This window comes from Pinus tabuliformis, chromosome X, assembly GCF_031772625.1.
Source record: "Pinus tabuliformis cultivar Carrire ecotype Pingquan chromosome X, CPIR1, whole genome shotgun sequence".
NCBI lineage: Eukaryota > Viridiplantae > Streptophyta > Pinopsida > Pinales > Pinaceae > Pinus > Pinus tabuliformis.
The window spans coordinates 1372117507-1372133546 of NC_142308.1; positions in this window are offsets into that span (position 1 = coordinate 1372117507).

The following is a 16040-nucleotide window of genomic DNA, read 5'->3' on the forward strand; positions in this document are numbered from 1 at the left end:
CCAACATAGAAACTTCTTTCACTATGATGTTGATCTTCCAAAGCCATGTTATCCTCTAAGAGTTTAATAACTAGTTGTTGATGCTCGATGTGATCGTACACTGCTTGAACCTTAGAATTGTCTCATAAAGATGATGTGTTGGTCAGTGGATTATATCCATTAAGTTCCATAAATATGGTCATTTCCACTATAATATGGAAGAAAGTGTTATACAACCATCCTTCCAAGGGTAACTACTTGATCCATTGTGTTCGTTTATCATATACAAAGCAATCAAGATATGCTTCCAAGCATTTGTGTTATTGTGTTTTCTTCTCAAATGTGTAGGAAATTGTTGCTAAGCATTGTAGGTCTGCAGCAAATGCTAGAAACAAAACCTGCCGAAGCCCAAATCTATGCCACAATCATAGTTAAACAACAAATGGAATAGAAAAATAAGTGCAAGTAACTCCAATAATCCAATGGAAACCATATATATAAAGAATATATTTTATTAAATAGCACTTGTGAAGGGCACAAATAATGTTATGAGTCCCCCTCTATAGGATGGGTTCTTTGCTATCCTCAAATGTCTTAAGCTTTTGTAGAGTCTCTCTCCTCTATAATGTGTAACCCCAAGAAAGAAAATGTTTGAGCTCAGTGAGAACTCAAATGGAAAAGAAAAATGGTGTGCGACAATGATAATAATAGGAGTTACAACAGTGAGTGCAACAACGAAAATAATTGAAAGTGAATATTGAATGGAAAACCCTTCTATTTATAACAAAATATTAAGTTATCCTTGAATAATGAGCAATAATAAAATATTATTAACCCAATTCTAGAAATAACCATCAAGAATATTTTATTATATTTGGTTAGAGGGAATATGTATTTAAAATTTTATTTAGAAATAATAAATAAATAAATGATTTATTTATCATCTCAAGGAATATGGTTAAGGAATAATAAACAAATAATGATTTATTTAATTATTCATAAGGGATTTGGTCAAACTTGCCACAGAATAATAACTAATTAGTGATTAATTAATTATTCCTAGAGAAAAATAAGAAAAATAATGATTTATCTATTTATTTCTCATAACTAGGTAAAAAAAGATCAGTAATATTAATTATTCCTAGAAGATAATTAAAAAATAGTGATTTATTTAATTATTAGTCATTGCTTTAATTATAAATTGCTTAAAAAATGTGGTTTATTTAGTAATTTCTCACAATGAAAGAAATTTTACTATGGTAAAATTCGCCTTACATGGTGTAGTTAAATCCATCTAGTAATTATGGCTAGATGATCATTTTTTTGTGGTAACATATTTCCCCCCAATGTACAAGTGTTAGGAGAAAAGCATATGACTGAACTATGTTCTAAGGGTATAATCGCTAGACAATGAAGTGGAGTCAGTGAGAGAGAGAGTCCAATAGAGGTGAAGTGAAGGACGATAGTGGCATCCGGGGCGAGACTAATGCAAGTCTCTTTTTTTGTTGTGGTACCGAATCTCAGTGAGGTAGGGGAGGCATACCTATACCCACCAAGATAACATCCTACAAAATAATGATGTGCTCAGAAATTGAGCAATAAAATACATGTTGAATGGTACATGACATGTTGGCATAACTAAGCCAGAAAATAATACAATGTGTCCCATTTACATGATGTGCCTAGAAGAAACATGATCCAGGACTGAATAACATCTTAGTACATGAGATATAATGGGAATTATCTGGGAAAATGGGTGGGAGGGGGAGTAGAACAACCAAAGAATCCCTTCTGAATGGGGATGGGCTATGCAAAACTAAATGGATCATCAGAAGGAGACAGACATGCTATGAATGTTGCAAGAAGCGAGAACTAAACCCATCAAATATGCAGAACTACGTCTAAGGTTGTAGTATAATAGGAAGACAATTGGGCATGTGGGGGTTTACCTAAAGGGCCACCCCCTCATGAGGTATGAAACATATCACACACAGTTAGGAATCACTGTGTTGGGGGCGGGATCCCCCAAGGGAAGATTTGGGGCTTAGAGCCCAGATTTTGGTCAATTTTGTAATTCTGATGTAAAGACTTCACATTTTGTGGGCGCAGAGTGCGTAGTTTGTTAAAGAGTCATAGGGTTGTCCACCCTTAATTTTTTTAATATAGTGTCGGCTATAGACATCTACCCATGGTCCGCAGAAAATGGGAATGTATAAATAGAGCGAAGCTCTAAGTGGTTTGGGCATGCATAGTCGAAGAATGAATATGAGGTATGTGAGATAGATCTGAAGGGTAAAGTCTAGTTTTGGGTCGTAGAGTAGGAGAAGGCTTTGTAGCTAAGTGCGCAGAGGCCTAGTCATCTGAAGTTGAGTGCATAAACCCATGTAGCTGAGTCCGTAGGGCGAGTCGAGTCTGTAACTAGTTAAAGTATTAATAAAGAGAAGTTTTCTATCAATTTCGTGTATTTATTTCCTATTTTATGCATCTGCTATATTGGGTTTGAAATTCCCTTCTAATACTTATATGATGCGTGACTGTGTACTATAACTGTGTTGATTAAGTGAATACAAGATAGAATTTTTGTTTACATCAAGTCAACTAAGATCAGTTAAAGAATATAAGTAAGATATCCAATCTAGGTTAGGAAATAGCGCAGATTGCTGCCATGACAGCGCAAAAGCATTTCAGCCCCTCGATAGGGCTGCGCAAAAGACGATTGTGCCACTTTGCGAGGGTACTGGCGGTTGGAACAATTCATCAAGCAATCTGCGTGAAGGTAGGTCTAGTTGGAAATCGACATCACAGACATCTCAAGGGTGTGGAAACTCGGTTCCAACATCCCCTCATACTGCTTCGGGTGAAACTTCAGTCTGCGCTCTATAGGCTGATGCCAAAAGGGCCAGTAGTGTAGGTGTTACAAGGAAAAGTGTCTAGTCAGAACTGCTTATCCCACCAAGGTGTGATAGCTTCCTTAGAAACAAACAAAGTAAAGCTACTTTCGTTTTTCCTTTATGAAGTATAGATAGAGAAGAACAAAGAAGACCAACCTCTGTCTTGCGCTAATCTCCTGGTTCAATTCCTCTCTTTCTTGATAGTCTTTCGCTACTTGTTCCCTTGCATGCCCGGCTTCACAGAGTACCTATAAGATCACAGTAGCATAGTACTATACAAGAACATGGATCTATAGTCATAAACAATCTAGGATCAGATGTAAATTGACCATACAAATGTAGCAAACATAAATGACACAAGAGTATGGAGGAAAACTTGAATAGCTTTTATTGATAAACAAGAAAGAGCCAAGGGGAGTTACAACCAGTTTTTCAGGCCCAGCATCATCCTCTCAGCAAGGAAGCCCCTCTTCACCTCATACAATGCATAGATCACCCAACAATCTGATGTTTTCTCTCAAGAAACCAATAGCAATTCCTTACAATATGCAAAATTCCAACCTCTGGATCTCTGGGATGAGGGATCCATATATAGATATCTGTAAGGGAGATGAGTTAGCTTGTGATTTGATTAGTTTCTTCCATCTGATAGTTCTTGCTTCCACTTGGAGATTTATGATCTCTTACTCATCCTTGGTCGAATTCAAAGAGGCAAGTGTCACAGGAGAAGTTTCTGGAAGTTTCCATGCCTCTCCACCTCGCGGAATGACACTTCCATTTGTCATTTCTCGCCCATCGCACCCCATAGAAGGGATTTTTGAAATGAAACGCACCCAAACAGTGTGTTTAGGTGAGATGCAATGTACCTTGCCTATGGAGCAGCTGAAATGACCATGTTTTGACCATTTCTGAGCAGTTTTTCATGGAGAACTTCTGGGAGAAGTTGTAATCAGTTGACCTTGCTCCTTTACGGGTCAGAAAAACACTTTTAGGACTTAAGAGCCCTTGGTTTATGCACATTTTATGCTTGGGTTTGTAGTGCCCAAAAATTTCTATAACAGTTGCCCCCTAAAGCATGAGGTTGTTAATCTTTTGATGTCGAGTGAAATGCTTTATTATGAGGATCCGAAGTTCTTTCAGGTTGGGGGGAGACCTGTAATAAGGTACAATACAATACATTATATTCATAATATTTTCATGATCTAGCTGAGGCGGGCATTCCCATGCTCAGCTTTATAAATTCATTTTCATGTACATAGGACAAACAATCGTCTGAGTGTAGACTGATGATTCTGGTAGAGCCATCATCCCCTTGATTGGATGATTATCTGTGCAGCAATGATGTACATTTGATGTCTTTATTTCCTTGAATATGTATCGTAGCCCGGATGGATGAAACTAGATCTGGGGTCTTCAATCTTGTTCGATCTTCACTCAAAGTACAAGTCTATCCATGTGAGAGATGTTCTGGAGTCGAACATGGAAAGACATCGCCTGGTTACCAGCCCATGATGTAAGCTGTTAACAGGCGCGAGAGGAATCAATGATAATGATAATGACCCTCAAGGTACTGCAGTACAATTCACGTGGTGTGAATAAGGGACTTGGCGTCGAACACCACGCAAAATCTTTCGGTCGAAGGCCATTGATGTAAACCTGTCACCGGAAGTGAGAAACTTGCCATTGAGGCATGCAAGCTTCAAAGTACTGAATGGGGTGTTCCTAGATCGACTTCTTGGATAATGAGCTGATGTCGACAAGAAGCGATCCATCACAGGAGGGCCTTAATGAATCCCACATCAATGACACGGAATGGAGCAAATGATTTAATGGAGGTGAAAACGATCTGGTGATATAAGGTTCAGGGTGGCGGTCATGAAAGAATGGAGTGTAAATGTATTGTAGCGGGTGAGACACAGGTGAATTCTCTGAATGACTTCTCTTGAACATATCGGCGACACGGACGTGATGGATTGGTGGCATTAACCCCAAATTTGGATGGTGTGATGGGACCATGGTGATGTGACCGGTGAATGAAACAACCCAACCCGACTTGGATGTGGAATGAAAGTGTCATGTTCAAGAGCGACTTGCTACCAACAAAGTTTCTTCAAGTTTTCTTCCCAATTTTTCCCCGGTCATTGCTGACCAGTACCTCTTTATTTTTGTCAAGCTTGAGGAGGATAACATATGCTTGTTCTATAATTTTCCCTTCGGGCAAACCCATCGCTATGTTTTAACGAGCCTAGCGATAGTGAAACTCGTTCTCGTCTATAGACAAGTTTGTCATTATTAAGTTTTAACGAGTTTAACAACAAAGATAACTCAGTCCTTTTCAATTTTAGAGAGTCTAAAAAGGAACGTAAAGGAAACTCCAAAATTCCTTTTTCGTCATCTAATCCCTTAAGTCCGAAAAAGTATAAAACAATACCGAAGGGATGAATTTTCGATCCTTTTAACGAGTCGAACAAAGCAAGCGCTCGATATTTTTGTGTAATAATCCCTCAGGTCCAAAAAGATTAAAATTTAGAGGAGGGATAGCACTTCCGGTCCCTTTAACGAGCTGGAGAGGCCAATGGCTCGACAATATTTTCATTTTTTACGAGTCAGTTGAAAAGAGCTTAAAGGAGACTCCTCTTTTGAGGAACGAGTGATAAAATTGGGTAGCAGCTAATTCCAGGTAAGGTTTGGAATTTTCCAATCGCGGAAATGTTACAAGGATGGCTAGTGAGATCACTCTTCGCAGCTGTTCCTCAAAAAGGGGTAAACAATCAAATGGAGGTGACTGATCGGCCAATACAGAGTGGAGGTGATGATGAGAACACGACCAAGGCTTTTAAAGGCTGAAATATTACATTCACGATGGTTATTTACCAAAGATTGGTTCATTTTTTTTTTAAATTAAGCTTAAACACTGGGGGAAACATTTGCCCGTGAATTATGTTTATTTTTTAACGAGCTTGAACTATGTCCTAAAACTTCTTGATTAATCCAGTCGTATAATAAGAATGTCTCATATATAAAAATGGCAACTTTTAGAGTTTTTCCCCACATCCTTTCTTTATGTAAGTTAGGAAACAACCAATCCTATGAGTTTAAAGGGTTAGAGGACCTACAAATTTAAAAAAATAAATAATCACTCTTCGCTTGCACGCCAAAAGGTTTGCATGCCCCCAGGTATAAAAAAAAATTTCAAGGTTACCCCTTCTTCCTTCCGTTAAAACATTTGTTTTACCAAGAGAGGTCTACCTCTTAGAGGTTACCAAAGATTGTTCTATTCACGGTGTGAACAAAACATTTCTTCGGCGATGTTTATCGAAATAAACAAAGGTGAGTGGCGATGCTTGCCAACCCACATAACTTTGACAAGAGAATCTTATTCCAGTCCAACTCCCTCTTCCAATCACGAACGAGAGTACAGAGGTCATATACTTCTCGCGGAATCCTATCCTATACCCGAAGTTTTCCTACCGAAGCAGACCAGGGTGCATGCCCCCTGGGTTTCAGTCATGTCTCCCGAATCACTCGCACTCATCAGGTGGATGGACTGGAGATTGATGAGACATTCCTTGTGTGAAAAGACCACTCAAGGATGGTATATGACTATTTTCTCTGTGTGATCCGGGAAATGAAAGCTGGTCTACGAGCTTGAGCACTCTTCCTTCGTGCGGAAAACACATTACTCTAAAGAGTGAGGAGACAATCGCTCCCATGCAATAAATATAGTCTCGTCCAAGGAGTAGATTATAATCTAGGGATGCTTGGACTACCATTACATTCATTTGAACGGTTTTCCCTCGCAATTTCATGGGCACATTGGGAAGGATCCCTAACGGTCGACTGGTTCCTTTGTCAAAGCCTGTTATATTTCTCATTTCAGGCAAAAGCGATGGCGAACCAAGTGCTTTCCAAGCAGTTGAGGAAAGGATACGCATAGAAGCCCCTTCATCTATGATGGTACCAGCCATAATCATTCTATATATTTGAACAATAATTCAGAATGGTACACTAGCTGGTAAACGGGGTCTGCCTAGTTGATTCCAGTCGAAGGAGACAACTAGGTTGCTTGGAGGTGGGACCGAATAGATGGTCGGGCACGACTCTGACGAACTTCCTTCTTGCGATAAAGGAATGGGTAAATTGCCCCCATGTTCATTGAAGTTTGTGCTTACAAAAACAATTTGGAGGGTGTCATCCTTGTTCTCTTCGGTGACTGTATCATCTGAAGATGGAACCTCTGAAGGCAAGACTGGGTCAACTGTCGCCTCGACCTTTTGACTTTCGTCTGGTATGGGTTCAGATGGTTTGTCTTCAATGATAGATTCTTTGGCCGACCACCTGAGCAGGTCAAACGGCTTTTCAACTAGTGACGGACTCAGCAAGAGTTTTTTATATCCAGGACGAAGTCGTAACGGTGAAACTGGACGATCATCCAAAACTCTTTTAGCCTCATCTAAGAAGGGAAAACGGTGGACGGAATGATCGCCTTCGCATAGTTTACAAGGAAATCTATATTTTCATTTTTTTCCTGGGGCTTCACTTTCACTAGTCGACGGTGTTTTTTCAACATGATCATCAGAGGTTGATGACACCGGGTTGTGCAAATGGGGAGACCAGTCCCTTAAGATCCGAGGGATGCAAGGAAAATCTCTATGATAGTGGTCTCCTTTGCAAATGACACATGGCGATTTAGGCCTGGTCGGTGCAGTGTGTGGATTTTCTCTAGACGACACTTAGTTGCCCCCTTTTGCTTTTGGCTCCTTCTTCTTCTTCTCTTTCTTCTTCTTTTCCTTCTTCTTCTCAGGTACTTGACTTTTGCCTTTACCAACCCCATCAAGCAAAGAAGAAGGAGGAGAGGAAGAATTGGAGGAAGTAGAAGGTCAGTGGGTAACTCTTGACTTGTCTAGTTGCTAACTCGATTGGTCAGGAATTGCGGTGTTATGAACGATAGAGGTTGAGAAGAGCCATACAGGCAAGCCGATTGTCAGTCCTGGAAGCGACAATGTGGCCATATGGGGTGCACCAACATCTCCCCAAGAGGAGAAGGGACTAGGATTTCCTCCAAGGGGAATTCCTTGGTTGGCAGATTCCATTTTCTCAACCCAAGATCAATGTAGGAAAGGGTGATGAATATTCCATTTAAAATAAATTTTAGACACTTTGACACAACTTGTTTTTTCAATTTTTAAGAGTCGAGAAAAAACAAAAGATGACTCTAGTCACCTTCGATTTTTAATGAACCTGAAGTGACAAGTGCTCAGATGGACCTTTTCTGTTAAAGAGTCTAAAAAGGAATGAAAGGGACTACTCTGGAAATCTAGGTAGAGGGATTACCAAACCAATCGCAAAGCTGCAGAATACTTTTTACGGTATGGCAGTCAATCTTCCCGAATGCCTTGTTCAGTACATTGCGATCAATAGGGCAGCAGAGACGGCTTCCTATGGATAAAGGATTAAGCCTATTGTGGTCTCCCAAAATATACTCGACGGTACGTGGGAGCACAAGTCCGTACTGGCACTTATCGTCTCAAAGTGGAGGAATCACCCAACCATCAGTGAGAACAACACTTACCAAGCTTTACGACGCTGGAATATGTCTCTAGCCTAGACTTCTATATGTTGTGTGTTAGGTTCCAAAGCATTGTTAGATTCATTGAATTTATTTTATTGTTGATCTTGTTTATGAAGTTTGCCTTTTAGGTTCACCGCAAGATGTAGTATAATTCCTAAAATGAAATCTAAGATGATAAACAATCTTTTTATCTTCATTGTGCAATGAAAATCCTAGCTACTAAGGAAAGAAAGATAGAATTATTTCACAAAGAGCAAAGAGCACACTCTAAATGCACTTTCCTAAATCAAACCAATCAGACTGTCTAAATGCAAATGCACATGCATGTATTTGTTTTCGACTTTCTTAGTATGTAAATGGTAAAAAGAAAGTTGATGCACAAATATGAATTACTTTTCAAGCGACAGTTATCAACAAGTTTCTTTTCGAAATAAAAAATGGAGGCAATCACAACACCTTACGATTTGGAAATGAATACTTGTTTTCGACACTAGAAAAATTACAAATTCAGACCAAAAACAATAGTAACAGGATAATCGACTATCTACAGCAATCAAACTCTTTCCTATGCCTGAAAACGACACTTGCAACACTTTCAAATCAAAGGACGATAGTACGATTATGTTACTTTTTGCAAAGGAGAACTGAAAATGACTCAAAAAACACATAAAAACATTTATAGTTCTTTTGTACAAAGGAGGCGGAATAACAGCAAGGGAGAGGGGTTTAAAACAGAGATATACTGATCACAGGCAGCAAAATTCATGAATAGAACTAGAAATAATGAATCGCAGAAACCAAAACTGAAAAATTCCTAGTCTGATCAACGCACCTGTAACACGGGGAATTTGAAATGCAGCGCACCTACTACACTTGGGAAGTGCACTGAATTTCAGATTCATAGAACAGTACCTGCATTGGGCCAAAGATGAGACTTTGCTTGGGTTCCGGGTCAAAGTTTGCAATTCAGTTCATGGGTTTTGGCCGCGAAAATGTGTAATCAGTAATGCAACAATCACGGGTAGATCTAAGGAGGATCTAAGAGCTACCACAAGGGGAAATCAGAGAGTTTGTGAATCAGTTGTTTAAATCATAAAGAGATCCCGGAGATTGACTAAAGCGGCATTTATCTACTTTGCATTTACATAGAAAATGCAGTTCGAAAGCTACCTGGCTCGACTTCAGGCTCAGTCTGTAAGTTTATGAAATAGACAACAAGGAAGATAAACAAACAAACTAATTCGTCCCCAGCGGAGTCGCCATTTTGTTACAGGGAAAAGTGTCTACTCAGAACTTCTTATCCCACTAAGGTGTGATAGCTGCCTTAGAAACAAACAAAGTAAAGCTACTTTCATTTTTCATTTATGAAGTATAGATAGAGAAGAACAAAGAAGACCAGCCTCTGTCTTGCGCTAATCTCTTGGTTCGATTCCTCTCTTTCTTGATAGTCTTTCCCTACTTGTTCCCTTGCACGCCCAGCTTCACAGAGTACGTGTAAGATCACAGTAGCATATTACTATACAAGAACATGGATCTATAGTCATAAACAATCTAGGATCAGATGTAAATTGACCATACAAATGCAACAAACATAAATGACACAATAGTATGGAGGAAATCTTGAATAGCTTTTATTGATAAACAAGAAAGAGCCAAGGGGAGTTACAACCAGCTGTTCTGACCCAGCATCATCCTCTCAGCAAGGAAGCCCCTCTTCACCTCATACAAAGCTTAGATCACCCAACAATCTGATGTTTTATCTCAAGAAACGAATAGCAATTCCTTACAATATGCAAAATTCCAGCCTCTGGATCTCTGGGATGAGGGATCCATATATAGATATCTGTAAGGGAGATGAGTCAGCTTGTGATTTGATTAGTGTCTTCCCTCTGATAGTTCTTGCTTCCACTTGGAGATTGATGATCTCTTACTCATCCTTGGTCGAATTCAGAGAGGCAAGTGTCACAGGAGAAGTTTCTGGAAGTTTCCATGCCTCTCCACCTCGCGGAATGACACTACCATTTGTCATTTCTCACTCATCACACTCCATAGAAGGGCTTTTTGAAATGCAATGCACCCACACAGTGTGTTTAGGTGATATGCAATGCACCTTGCCTATGGAGCAGCTGAAATGATCGTGTTTTGACCAATTCTGAACAGTTTTTCATGGAGAACTTCTGGGAGAAGCTGTAATCAGTTGACCTTGCTTCTTTAGGGCTTAGAACAACACTTTTAGGGACTTAGGAGCCCTTGGTTTATGGAAATTTTATGCTTGGGGTTGTAGTGCCCAAAAATGTCTATAACTGTAGGGATTCATTTGGCTAAATAACTCCAAACCTAGGTCAGGCACCCATAAGCCAACAAATGGTTCCGTTGCTAGGATCGGGAATCTGCATGAGAAATGTGTGGTGTCCTATAATTGGAATCCAACTAAGAAAGAAATTGAAGACTCGTTGGACAGGGAAATTCACGATTTCGTGGCGTAGGAGAATAGAAACCTGTGGCTGCCAAAAGAAGAGTGGCTAGACAGCTACCTATACACAAAGATCCATGAATTTTTTTTTGGGTAATTCCCTACTGAGCTATATGAATGGATCACGAAGCTAGCAGATAGCTAATGAAGGTGGAAACTTGATGTTCCTATTGTGTGGACCCTAGAACTAGTGCAAAGGTTGGAAGCATCGGAGGACAATATCGTGCATGTTGTTGATCATTGGCTCGCATGGTGGAGCTACGTTTTCTCAAAGGACTGTGAGGTAAGTATGTAAAGTCTTCGAATACTTGGATTAAAATTCTATTGTGTGAAAAGAGGGTTATGCAGTTACCTTGATTTTTGGGGCTACGCAAAGTGGAAAAGCTTACAGGAAAAAAGGAAATAAGGGTCCAGAGAATAGCCCCTTAATTTCACCTTTGCGAGGGGATGAGGAAGAGCTCACGAAGGTCTCAACCCAAAGTGCCTTCCATCTCATAAGGCAAAGAATTAAGCAAATACAACCTCCACACACACCACCACCAGCTTCACTACCATCACCTCCATCTTCACCCTTACTGACTCCTCCACCACCACGATTCAATATGGCAAGCACAATGAAGTTTCCTATGTTAAAATGTTTGGGAAATGAGGATTGAGACCAATTCTGGTTCGTTGTAAGGGCTATATGGGAAGCAAAAGGTGTTACATATGACCATAAAATGAAGGCGATGTTGTTTAATGCCATCCAGGATCGCATTCTGACCTGGTATATTAAGTACTCCAATGACAACCCAAATGTGGGAATCGTAGATATCCAAACAACACTAACTAGAGAATTTAGGAGGCCTAGATTTGAAGCACAGTCGATGATTGGATTTAGAGAGATTATGATGCTACTAGACGAGACTCCTTAGGAGCTAGATCAGAGGCTGAAATGTACGATTCATGAAGAAAATATGAATCTGACAGATGGACAACATCACGAGTGGTTTGTAGCTTTGCTACTACTACATTTAATAAGTGTGCTATCAGAGCATAAGATAACAACTCAGGAAGAGGCATTAGAGATCACTATGAGGCTAAAAGAGACCCCAATGCAGGATCCTAATTTGGGAGTTCAGTAGAGCCACTCGTAGAAAAAGAATATGTGCCTTGAGATGCAGAGTTTGAAATAGGAGAGGATAGTTTGAACAGAAGTGTCTGAAGAAGTGTGATGTGCAAAATGAAAGAGCCAGGGTGATGAAAAAGACCATTGCTTGGCTTTTACAAATTACTTCATAGGAGGACAACTAATGCATTTAAGGTTGGAAGCTCAAGTAGGACCCAGTGCAGCACCTATCTATCGAATAGCAGGAAAACACGCCATGGACAATTGTCACTTTTTACAGATGTATACACAAAATTCACAAAAATTGTTCTGCAATTTTTGTAGGTTAGTAGGACATGACGGACACACTTGCAGAAGCTATGAGTTGATGATGGATAGAACTCCTAGCTGCAGATTTCATGTCAAGATGTGTCCCCTTAACTAGAATGTAGGAATGGCACAAATATGATTTTAGGGGCATGGACGAGGCCGAGGTGGAGAAGGACCTGGAAGAGGTCACAAACAGTTGATTCGCTAAAATTGTGGAGGGCCAGGAAATTATGCCCATGATTGCATGAATCCAACGCACCCATCGTGTTTGTATTGCACGCTGTTTGATCATGAGACAGAATATTTTCCTACGATGATAGCTAGGATATGCAACAAAGGAGCACTACTACCTCCCATGACTAAGAACCTGGCCATGATGATTTTTGAGCTGCGCGAGGAAGATCCAAATGTGAAATTTGTGCTCCGAAGTGGAATCACGATGGGAGATGACAAAGGTAAATAGCTAGAGGATAGTACTTGGGTTCACAAACCTCCAGCAGAGGAAGCAGAATTTGATTTGGGGCGCACATGGGAAACCTTCATGGAAGCTAAGAAGAGCTTCGCTTATATCTCCACTTGAGGAAGAAAAGATAAAATGGAGCTGGAAATGGACCCATATATGCTCACAAAATTCCTAGAAACCTATATGAAGTTACTGCCTAAAAGTAAGGGTATGAAAGGGTTATAAGAACTCATCAATAGATGTACTGGGACCGTGCCTAGAGAACCACAAATAGTTTGGAAGATTGGAAAGAATAACACAAGGATGGGATGAGAAATGAGGCTAACCGCACAGATCAGAGAATATAAGATGGATCAAGTCATCCTCGATTTTGGATCGGATGTGAATGTTTTGCCAAAAGAGACATGGTAGCGAATGGAAAGAGCTATGCCGCAGTGGTCTCCAATTTATCTTAGAATGGCGAACCAATAGAAAATAATACCCATGGGGTGATTATAGGGAATAATTGTGGATATTGAGGGAGTGAGCGCACTGGCTGATTTCGAAGTGATAGAGATTGTTGATGACAGAAAACCCTACCCCACGCTCCTAGGAATCGACTCGGTCACTGACATGAATGGAGTAATTAATCTGAAGAAGAGAAAAATAATCTTTGAAAAGAATTCACTATACGTAATTATACGCTTAGACCCTGCTAAAGGATGATGCTATACGGAGCCGGTCTGCGACTATGAATGTGACTATCATATGGACTGCATCTACAAGATAACAATGTGAGACCAAGACTGCGTGAATCCCACCATTGATGGGCAGATTAAATGGGAGCACGAGAGTTCCTGCACTTTGGATTCTGATGAAGAAATAGAACCATGGCATAATCTGTTACACAAAGTAACTATGTTGAACTACAATATGATGACAAGATCGTTGCATTGTGTGTCAACATAAGTAAGAGATTTTCCTACTTATGATGTTCTAAATGACATAGATACCTTCTTGGATGCATTGGAAAGGAGGTGCTAGAAAAGTAATGCCTCTAGGCCTTGGATTGGGTATTGCGCTCTATGCCCACGCGTTGGTGGGGTACGCACAAGGGAAGCTTTGATGATTGGCGTGACTATAGAAGAATGATGTGCACATGATTTGAGAAGCCTAAGGTGTGACTGACAAACAAATACAATGGGCAGGATGATTCGAACACACATCTGGCCAAGTGGAAGTAGGCCTATAGAGAAAAGCCACAACTTGAGTGGGTGCACCCGTTCTGTCATACCCTAGATGTTATACCAATCAACTGGTATATGGAAATAGAGCTTCGCCATGGGATAGGGGAATGGGTTATCCTGAGCAAAGGGTTCGTGATGACCTTTAGTTTTGAGGATGGGTGGGTCAATATTGATGAAGCACTACAAGAGGTAAAAGCAACCATCTTTAAGATACCACAAGAACCAATAGAATTGATTCAGCCTAAATGGGCTACTTAGTTGAGTCACGTGCTAGAATGTTATAATGTAATTGCTGAAGAGGAGGAAGAGGATCCACCAAATGTTAACATTCGAGAAACAAAATGCCACCGCGACGTTCACGGACAACAGATTGAGGACCTTGATATAACCGCACTGGTGAAAACTAAACAGGTAAACATTAGTACAGAGCCAAAACCTAAATTCATGAATATCAGAGACTACTGGGATGACACGATGGTGGATAAGGTCATTGAATTACTCCATGAATATTAGGACTTATTCCTGACCAAGTTTCAAATTTCAAAGGAAAAATCATAGATTTAGGAGTAACGAAGATCACGTTAAAGCCCAACATGAAGCCAGTTAAGCAGAGGCCTTACTGCTTAAATCTGAAATACAAGGAGAAGGTCCATGTAGAACTAGACAAAATGCTTGCAGCAAGCATCATTGAGCCTGTGGAAGAATCCAATTAGATAAGCCCAATGGTGGTACAAGAGAAGAAGCATAAGAATGAGATAAGGATATACATGGATCTCAGAAAATTGAATGACACTTACGTGCATGATCCATTCCCAAATCCTTTCACGGATGAAGTGTTGGAAAGTGTAGGAGGTCAGGAAGCATATTCTTTCACTGATGGGTTCTCAAGGTACCACTAGATCAAAATCACGCTGGAGGATAGGAGCAAGACAACGTTCGTGACTAAGTGGGGTTGCTTTCAATATACTGTCATGCTTGATCCTAGTGGATGTTGGTGTCCACCAACCTATCCCACCTGGACCCATACAAGTGTCTCTTTCATTTTTTTGGTTCCCTTAATTGTAGCACAATTTACTATTTTTAGCAATTTTTCGGGTCCTGAACTTCCGGAGCCGTTTTGAGGCCCTAAATGACGTTTTTTTGGAAATCTGGGAGCAACATGGGTCCATGGACTGGTGTTGTTATTGCCAAAGTTGTAGTCCTTGGATAGATATTTATAACAAGCTATTGTATGCATCAAACAGATATCGTATGCCAAAGTTAAGATCTAGGGAAGTTGATGTACCAAGTTACCCAAAACGGGGCCCAGAGTTTGGTGTTTCATCTCCTAGGGTTAGGTTTTTGGATTTTTAGGGTTTTCCATTGTTTCTCAAGAATAAATAGGCCTTTTGAGCTTCATTGTAACCTAGCTCAGAGGCATGTAGCTGCCACATCTCTTCTCAGAGCTAAGCTACCATTACCCTAGCTGGTTTATTTCCATTTCTCTGTGTAAGCATATTTCAGTGTTTTACATTAATGAAATGAAGTATTATTTCTACTGCATACCTATGTTTATGGTTATTTATGTACTTTATTTTGTTCCTCTTTAAATCCAAATCAATGTCGTTTGTATTGAAGAATGCCCCTGCTATTTTTTCGTGCGTGGTTGTTGAGGAATTCAAGGAATATATTCATAAGTTCTTGGGGTTCTATTTGATGACTGGAATATATTTTGGCTGGTTAGGTGCCATGTAGCGAACTTGTGCTTGATGTTGGATACCTACCGAAGATACCAAATTGTGCTCAACCTCAAGAAGCATCTATTCCTCATTCCTTTTGGGAACTTGTTGGGGCACGTGGTTTGTAAACAAGGGCTGATGGTAGACCCCCCGAAGATCACAGTGATTTTGAACTTGGAAGCGCCGGGACATGTGAAACAACTGCATGCCACTCTGGGACATACAGGATATTACAGAAAGTTTATCAAAGGATATGTCTAGATCACTGCACTGATGGAGAAAATGTTGGAGAAGGATGTCA